This window comes from Lucilia sericata, unplaced genomic scaffold, assembly GCF_015586225.1.
Source record: "Lucilia sericata isolate MDLA Ls3-8-SP2 unplaced genomic scaffold, ASM1558622v1 Contig001649F_arrow, whole genome shotgun sequence".
NCBI classification, from domain to species: Eukaryota; Metazoa; Arthropoda; class Insecta; order Diptera; family Calliphoridae; genus Lucilia; species Lucilia sericata.
Genome location: NW_023995563.1, coordinates 17,509 through 27,090, shown reverse-complemented (window position 1 = coordinate 27,090; position 9,582 = coordinate 17,509). Strand labels below are relative to the sequence as shown.

Genomic DNA, 9,582 nt, shown 5'->3' with positions numbered 1-9,582 from the left:
AGGAAAATTTAATGAACTTTTAGTTGCAATAAGAGATACAAAATAAATTGTTTATGTAAAGATATTTTCTTCTTACCTTTTTGCAAAAATCTTTGTGCAAGTTTTAAGACGGAGTAAAGATTGCAAAAATTGTTACGTACAAAAATTAATTTTATTTTTTTAATAGGAATCGATTTTTTGTTTGAATGTTAGTTGTTTTTCACAGTTGGAAGTGTATTAAATTGTTTAATTCACAATATGTTGACGTGTGGACTGCAAACAATACAAACATGTATATCAATTTAAGATATAAATTTATAGAATGTTTCTATACAAACTCAACCATTCACAGTGATTTTTTTAAAGTTATGTCTAATACGCAGTACGTTTACTCCACCTTAAGACATTGGATTGTTCATGAACAATTATTCTGCTGACGTAATTGCTAATGTTCTGGAAATGAATACTGCACGTGGGATGGGGTGTAAACTTCTCAACCGGCAAATATTTGCAAAATTTCACAACAAATGCTGCTTCTTGTTATGTATATACATATCGTCACCTGAAGTGCAAAAAGGCGTAACCAAACAATTTAAAATCGACTTTTAAATTGGAATTGGTCTTTTGCATCAAAATACATGTTTCAAATTTTTAGAACTCTATTGTCAAAAACACCGGCTTCATTGAAATGAAATTCGAAAGGGCGAAACAACATCAAAGTAATTTCCACAAGTCATAAAGTCCTAAAAAGCAACATAACAGACAATGGTCTGACGTTACATTTATATTCAAACGTATTTAACGATGTTGGGATACAATACTTGTAAAATTGCGTTTCATTTAATTTTTTGTCTCTCCCGTAGTGTTGTTACGCCCTTTTGCATTTCAAATGACGATATGTAGCTTCAAAAATGCATTAGCTTAGCAAAGCCAACAACCAGTACTGCGTAAAATTTACGGCGTAAATGTCAAATACCCAGCTGTAAAATAATAACAGGGTTGCATACAAATAACTTTTTTTCTGTAAATGCATTTATTTTTTAGAAGATTTGTAGCTATGTATAGCATAAGTCCACATAATAATACTATTTTATTTTAAACCAAATTTCTATCTCGTTTAATCCATAGTAGCCATAGATCTATCAGATTCTGTACAATTTTTTTTAGAAAACCTTTTTATACCTACCTATCCTGAGAAATTTTTTATAAGAAAAATATTCAAAGCAAATTTTTATAAGGAAATTTCTATAAAATTTCTATATAAAATTCTATAAAATTTTTCTATAGAAAAATACATACAGTGTCTCACATAAGTATTCGAATTTGGTTGTACTTTGAAAAGAAAAATAATTTAATAATATTTTTTGTGTGTGAAATGAATAATTAAATTTGTTATATTGTCTAGAGAGTCCTATGGTATAATATCACACTCTTTAAAATTTGGAAAAATTACATTTACCTCAATTGATTTGACTTTTTTTAAAAAAAGTCCATAAAATTGCCTCACAAAAGTATTCGAATTTTTCCTGTATTTCATATATGACCATATTATACGAAACACAAAAATTATAATCAAGTGTTTTTTTGCTTAAAATTGTGTTAAGGGGTTACTATCGACCGAAATTATATATTTTTGGCCCATTTGTTCCACAATTTTGGAGCATTTGTACTATATTTTCATGTAATATCATTAAAATGGCGATTTTTTACCATATTTGCAATTTTTTTCCTTTTTTTCAGAAATAAACCCAAACTTTAATATTGGGATTTAATAGACCCCTTGAGGCATCTAAAAATAATAATTTTTGTTGTAAGGATCTGTACTTAAATGTTCCAAGATTTATTTTTGGTATCGTTATTCTGTTTCTAATTGAATTGTATGGATCTTAAGTCCCTTTTCGTACCACTAGGGTCGATATTTTCCGACAAAGTTGGCTAGTATACATTCATGTACATATTAGCACTAATATATTTTAAATTTTCAATACATTATATCGGTATACAATTCCAAACATGTCTTTACAAAACGTCATCCTATACAGTAGATTTCAGTTTTTACTATTCATAACTTTCACGCTTATGTCGCCCATTACAATAACACTGTAAGTCCAAAATTTTGGGTTTATTTTGATCATAGTAATCAATATTTAAACAGATATCGATATTTTTGAGTTAGACCATAATGATATTGTGGCATGCAGCCTGGAGGTCATTGGTATATAAAAATAATGATACTACCATATTGAATGGTGTTTCTTCGAGGCATATTTTGGAGTTGTACACTTCCACAATACATTGAAAACTTAAAATATATAAAAGCTGATATCTAAAAGAATATATACAAGAAAACTTCCCCGAAAATTTTTGACCCTAGTATTATGAAAATGGACTTAAGTTCCAATATATTGAATTAGCGACAGAATAATGATATCAATAATATATCTTGGATCGTTTAAATATAGATTCTTGTAACAAAAAATACTATTTTTAGATACTCCAAGGGGTCTATTAAATCCCAATATCAAATTTTGGTATTATCTCTGGAAAAAAAGAAAAAATACTACAAATATTGCCAAAAATCGCCATTTTAATGATATTACATAAAAAGAGGGTACAAATCCCAAAAATTGTGGACCAAATGGGCCAAAAATATATCATTTCGGTTGATAGTAACCCCTTAAAACAATTTAAAGCATAAAAACCATTCGATTTTAAAATTTGTGTTTCGTATAATATGCTCAAATATGAAATACAGTAAAAATTCGTATACTTTTGTGAGACAATTTTATGGACTTTTTTAAAAAAAGCTAATTTAATTTATGTAAATGTAAAGTTTTCAAGCAAAGAATAAACAAGAAGTGAAACGCTGTCATTTTTTTACAACAATAACATTACGCTCTTCTCACAGACGAGTGCTGTGTAAATCCAACACATATGTAAAAATTTTATTCTCTCTCCAAACTTCAAAACTTTTTCGCGAAAATTTGAGGATAATAGCACTTTGAAATATTTTTTATCACTTAACATTATATTTTATTATTTTTTTGCACAATTTAAACACATTTAATAGCCCGAAAATAATATATTTTTTACAAACGAAAAAAAAAATATTTTTTGTTTTTTGACATTGAATTTTTGTTGTTTGAAATTAAAACTAAAAAAACAATGTTGTAAATTTTCGTATGGTAAACGAAAAAGATATTTCAAATAAATAATTTATTTTTTCAATATTATAGATTAAAAAACAAATAGACGTGTTTATAAAATGTTTATAGATAAAATATGTGCAATTTATCTTAAGAAACCTTTCAAAGTATAAATTGAAATGTAATAATTTTTTTTCAATATTTTTCAATACTATTTTTTGCAACTATGTTGACTTGAGAATTCTACTAATACATTCTTAGAGTTAGGTACCGGATGACAGTAGACTTAGGTACTTTTGACAACAGTTTCATTTCTTATTTATTCTTTGTTTTCAAGTTTTAAAAAGCGTGATATCAAACCTAAGGACTGTCTAGACAATATAACAATTAATTTATTTTTTTGCACACAAAATATACCCTACAAACATTTGGAAGATATCGTCCATAGAAGATATCAAATCAATATTAAATTTTTATAATTTGGAAGAAAATCATCCAAGCAATATTTTTTTGATATTGCAATGTTAATATTTAAAAGTAAAATCGGCAATAAACAATAAAAGTATTTAAATTAATATTTTTTTGATTTTGTAAAGTATTTTTTGTTGCCAAATTGTTGTATTTATTTCTGTAAGAGGATTTTCATCCTACGCAATACGTTTAGGATATCGTTATGGTATCGCATAGATGATATTATAGCAATAAAAATATTTTTTTCAAACTTCAAAATATTTTCAAAATAAGAAAAAAACTAATTTTTTTAAATAAATCTTACTACAATAAGTTAATACGCGATAAATCAAGACGACATCATTACAATGGTAATTTATGCTTGGAAAAATGTAAGTTTATCTTTATTTTCACATAAAAAATGGATAGTCATGATGTTTTGGTTTTCAGAGTACTTAAAAGAAATCAATATTAAAAGAATCTTCCTGTGGGTAAAACAAAATTGTGCTGGGGAAACGTTAATTTGGCATATTTATATTAATATATTTTCCATATTGTAATATTTTATTGCTAACACTAATAAATGTTTCTTCAAATTGCCAATTTTTTAATTTCTTATACTTTTCTTCCTAAAGATAATAGGAGAATATCTCCAATATATCTTCCAGACGATTATCTGAAGATATCTTCTTATTTTCACCATGCTGATTATCTAGCAATGTCTCTTTTTTGTCTTCTAGGAGTATTGCTTTCGTATTGCTTAGAAGTATCCCCCTGGCCGCACAATCTCTCCCGATGGAGGTATCTTCCGCAATACGAATATGATTGTTGCCGCAATAATTTTTTTCTTCTAAGCAATACGAATTCGTATCGTTTTCGTATCTTCTTGCTTGTAGGGATATTATTAAATTTGGTTTCTTTTCATAGTTTACCTAAATTCGAATACTTATGAGAGACACTGTATGTAAATATTGTTATTTATATAGTTTTCTTAATAAACATTTACATTTTATATCGATCTATGTGCGTATGTATGTATGATTGTCGTTGTCTAAGAGGAAAATTTTTTTTTTTTTCTTACCTTTTTGCAGTGTTTCTTTGCACAAATTTTAACACGCAGAAAAACCAGCAAATAATATATAAAATGAAAACTATACCACACGAACACTTGAAAAACTAAATTCGCTTTCTCAGTAAGAATCGATGTTTCTGTTTAATTGTTTATTATTTTTCGGTTAATTGCACTATTGAATGTGAAGATATAAAAATTTCTGCTGGCAGATGTTTATACAAATTCACTACAAATGCTGCTTCTTGTTCTGTACATTATATGTTAGTTATGACTCAAGAATGATTAGCAGCTTATCAAAGACAACACCCAGTTTTGTGTAAAAAATTAGGTTTCTATAAATCGACTTTGGAAGAATCGACTTTTTCTCGAAAAAAGTCGACATCGAATTAATATTCGATTTGGACTCAAAAAATTTCGGTATGCGATATAAGAAAAAGTCTAAAAAAATAACATTACAAAATTTACATCAAAAAATTTCGAAATGTCGACAATTTCAAAATTGTAAAAAGTCGAATGGTCGTAAAATTTTGAATTGAAAAAGTCTACCTTTTTTTCTACTTAAGGACGCTAGTAAAGATATGTATACACGGTTGTTAGATCTTACAATGTTGGCAGAAGAATGTCTAACAATCGTGCCAACTTACAATTTTTGCCTTGCAACACTGTCAGTAATGCTTTTTCTGACAACCTTGCAAAAGAAAAATTTAAAGTTCACACGATTGTTAGACATTTTCTACACATTTTACTGCCAACAAAGTTCAGATAACCGTGTATACTTATATTATGTTTTCACTGGCTTAAGAAATGTCAAATATACAGCTGTAAATATTAACAGGTTTGTCAGATTTTGAATAATTTTTCAATAGAAAAAGTTGTCAGATTCTGAAAAAATTTTTATAAAAAAAAATGTAAGATTCTGAAAATTTGCTCTACAGAAAACTGATTTTCTATAGACAAAGATTCTAAAGAATTTTTCTATAGAAAAATTTGTCAAATTCTGAATAATTTTTCTTTACAAAAAGTTGTCAGATTCTGCATAATTTTTCTATTGAAAAAGTTGTCAGATACTGAACAATTTTTCTATAGGAAAAGTTGTCAGATTCTGAATAATTTTTCTATAGGAAAAGTTATCAGATTCTGAATAATTTTTCTATACAAAAAGTTGTCAGATTCTGAATAATTTTTCTATTGAAACAGTTATGAAAAATTTTGTATAGGAAAAGTTGTCAGGTTCTCAAAAATTTTTCTATAGAAAAAAATTCTAAGATTATGAACAATTTTTCTATAGAAAAGTCCGATTATGAAAAATATTTTTGGAGAAATATTATCTGTAGAACAAACAAATTATCTAATAATTTATCATTTATATAGTTTACTTAAAACACATTAACATTTTACATCAATCAATGATTGTAAGAGGAATTTAATTTTCTTCTTACCTGTTTGCGCAGTATTTGTTTATTCAGGTTTTAAGACGCAGTAATACCAGCAAAAAATTTATATAAAATAAAAACTATCCCACAATGACACTAGAAGGATTAAATTAACTTTTTTCACTTTTACCCACACTGATACTTGAATTATTAAATTCACTTTTTTACTAAGAATCAATTTTAGATGTTAGTTGTTTTTCGATTAGATTCACAATTGAAAGTGAAAATATTAAAATTTCAACCAGCAGATGTTAAAATGATTTCACAACAAATGCAGCTTACATTTGCTTTATACACACACATATATGTTTGTTATGCTGCAATGTTAAGCTTATCAAAGACAACAAATAGTACTGTATAAAAACTGCCAAATACAGCTTTTTAAAATTTAGTAGTGTGACCAAGACGTATAGATTATAACATGGCGAAACTAATCAGGTGAAGTCATTTCAACAGCTGATTGTTTTTTTTTTTCATGGAAATTTAGCCCGACGCTGTCAAACTCTATATATAAAAACTTTTATGAATTCGCAGCAAAATGAAATGACTTCACCTTATATCTATACGCCTTGGATTATAAGGTGAAGTCATTTAATTTTGCGGCGAATTCATGAAATTTTGTATATATGGAATTTGACAGCGTCGGTTTAGAGAGAATTTTTTTATATGGAGTTTGGTAGCTCCGGGCTAAATTTCCATGAACAAAAAAACAATCAGCCGTTGAAATGACTTCACCTTATTAGTTGCGCCATGGTGTTACCCTTAGTAAAAATTAATTCAAACAAATTTTCTGCAAATATATTTATACCCTACACCACTGTAGTTTGGAGAGTATAATGGTTTGTGCTGATGTTTGCAATGCACCAAAATTAAATTATACTAATTGACTTAGAATCACTTTGTGACTTAATTAAGACATATCCGACCGTCTTCTGAACACTTTTTCTATAGAAAAAGTCAGATTATGAAAAAATTTTCTATAGAAAAAGTTGTCAATTTCTGAATAATTTTTCTATAAAACATATTGTCAATTTATGAAAAATTTTTCTATAGAAAATAGTTGTCAGATTCTGAACAATCTTTCTATAGAAAAGGATTGTCAAATTCTGAAAAATTTTTCTATAAAAAAGGGTTGTCAGCTTCCTAAAAAAGTTGTAAGATCCTGAAATTTTTTTCTTAGAAAATGGTTCCCAGATTCTGAACAAATTTTTACAAAAAGTTGTTCTGAACAATTTTTCTATAAAAAAGGGTTGACAGCTTCCTAATAAAGTTGTAAGATCCTGAAAATTTTTTCTTAGAAAATGGTTCCCTGATTCTGAACAATTTTTCTATAGGAAAAGTTATCAGATTCCGAACAATTTTCATATAGCAAAAGTTATCAGATTCTGAACAATTTTTCAATAGAAAAAGTTGTCAGATTCTGAACAATTTTTCAATTAGAAAAGTAGTAAGATTCTGAAAAATATTTCTATAGTAAAAGTTGTCAGATTCAGAAAAAAGTTGTAAGATCCTTGTCAATTTTTCTTAGTAAATGGTTCTCATATTCTGAACAAATTTTTAGAAAAAGTTGTAAGATTCTGAACAATTTTTATATAGAAAAAGTTGTCAGATTCTGAACAATTTTTCTATAGAAAAAGTTGTCAGATTCTGAATAATTTTTCTATCTACATATAGATAGATTCTGAACAATTTTTCCGTAGAAAAATTTGTCAGATTTTCCATAGAAAAATATGTCAGATTCTGAACAATTTTTCTATAGAAAAAGTTGTCAGGTTCTGAACAATTTTTATATAGAAAAAGTTGTCAGATTCAGAACAATTTTCTATAGAAAAAGTTGTCAGATTGTAAACAATTTTTCTATAGAAAAAGAAGTCAGATTCTGAACAATTTTTTCTATAGAAAAAGTAGTCAGATTCTGAACAATTTTTCTATAGAAAAAGTTGTCAGATTCTGAATAATTTTTCTATCTACATATAGATAGATTCTGAACAATTTTTCTGTAGAAAAATTTGTCAGATTTTCCATAGAAAAAGTTGTCAGATTCTGAACAATTTTTCTATAGAAAAAGTTGTCAGGTTCTGAACAATTTTTATATAGAAAAAGTTGTCAGATTCAGAACAATTTTCTATAGAAAAAGTTGTCAGATTCTAAACAATTTTTCTATAGAAAAAGTTGTCAGATTCTGAACAATTTTTCTATAGAAAAAGTTGTCAGGTTCTAATCAATTTTTCTATAGAAAGAGTTGTCAGATTCTGAACAATTTTTCTATAGAAAAAGTTGTCAGATTCTGAATAATTTTTCTATTGAAAAAGTTGTCATATTATGAAAAATTTTGTATAGGAAAAGTTGTCAGGTTCTCACAAATTTTTCTATAGAAAAAAATTCGAAGATTATGAACAATTTTTCTATAGAATTTGTCTGATTATTAAAAATATTTTTGGAGAAAAATGTTCTATAAAACAAAAAATTTATCTATAAAAACATTCCTATTAATTTATCATTTATTTAGTTTAATTAAAAAATACATTAACATTTTATATCAATCAATGATTGTAAGAGAAATTTAATTTTCTTCTTACCCGTTTGCAAAGTATTTGTTTATTCAAGTTTTAATACGCAGTAAAACCAGCAAAAAATTTATATGTATGTATGAAATAAAAACTATCCCACAATGACACTTGAAGGATTAAATTAACTTTTTTCACTTTTACCCACACTGATACTTGATATATTAAATTCACTTTTTTACTAAGAATCAATTTTAAATATTAGTTGTTTTTCGGTTAGATTCACAATTGAAAGTGAAAATATTAAAATTTCAACCAGCAGATGTTAAAATAATTTCACAACAAATGCAGCTTACATTTGCTTTATACGCATTTATGTTTGTTATGCTGCAATGTTAAGCTTATCAAAGACAACAAAAAGTACTGTATAAAAACTGCGAAATACAGCTTTTTAAAATTTAATATTGTGCCCAAGACGTATAGATTATAAGGTGAAGTCATTTAATTTTGCGGCGAATTCATGAAATTTTTTATATATGGAATTTGACAGCGTCGGTTTAGAGAGAATTTTTTTATATGGAGTTTGGTAGCTCCGGGCTCAATTTCCATGAACAAAAAACAATTAGCTGTTTAAATGACTTCACCTTATTAGTTGCGCCATGGTGTTACCCCTAGTAAAAATTAATTCAAAAACATTTTTTTCTTCAAATATATTTATACCCTACACCACTGTAGTTTAGAGTGTATTATGAGTTTGTGCTGATGTTTGCAATGCACCAAAATATTGGTCCTATATCCACCTTAATGTATACTAATTGAATTCGTGACACGTATAGGAAAAGTTGTCAATTTCTGAACAGTTTTTCTATAGAACATATTGTCAATTTCTGAACAATTTTTCTATAGAAAATAGTTGTCAGATTCTGTACAATCTTTCAATAGAAAAGGATTGTCAGATTCTGAACAATTTTCTATAAAAGAGGGTTGTCAGATTC

The 9,582-nt window shown here is 26.9% G+C and overlaps 1 protein-coding gene across 18 annotated transcripts in view; it reads right to left on the bottom strand.

Annotated features, from left to right (window-relative positions):
• Window positions 1-8,919, bottom strand: part of LOC119612316 (trichoplein keratin filament-binding protein-like) — a 65,405-nt gene extending 56,486 nt beyond the window's left edge. For 4 of the 18 annotated variants that reach the window (XM_037968098.1, XM_037968101.1, XM_037968109.1 and 1 more), the window contains exon 1: window positions 4,657-4,919. The gene's annotated coding sequence lies outside the window, so the exon portion shown is untranslated. Of the gene's footprint in view, window positions 1-76; window positions 954-4,656; window positions 4,920-6,086; window positions 6,391-8,659 lie in introns of those variants that run through there. The other 14 variants (XM_037968105.1, XM_037968107.1, XM_037968096.1 and 11 more) reach the window with 10 other exon arrangements.
• Between the last annotated feature and the right edge of the window lie 663 nt (window positions 8,920-9,582).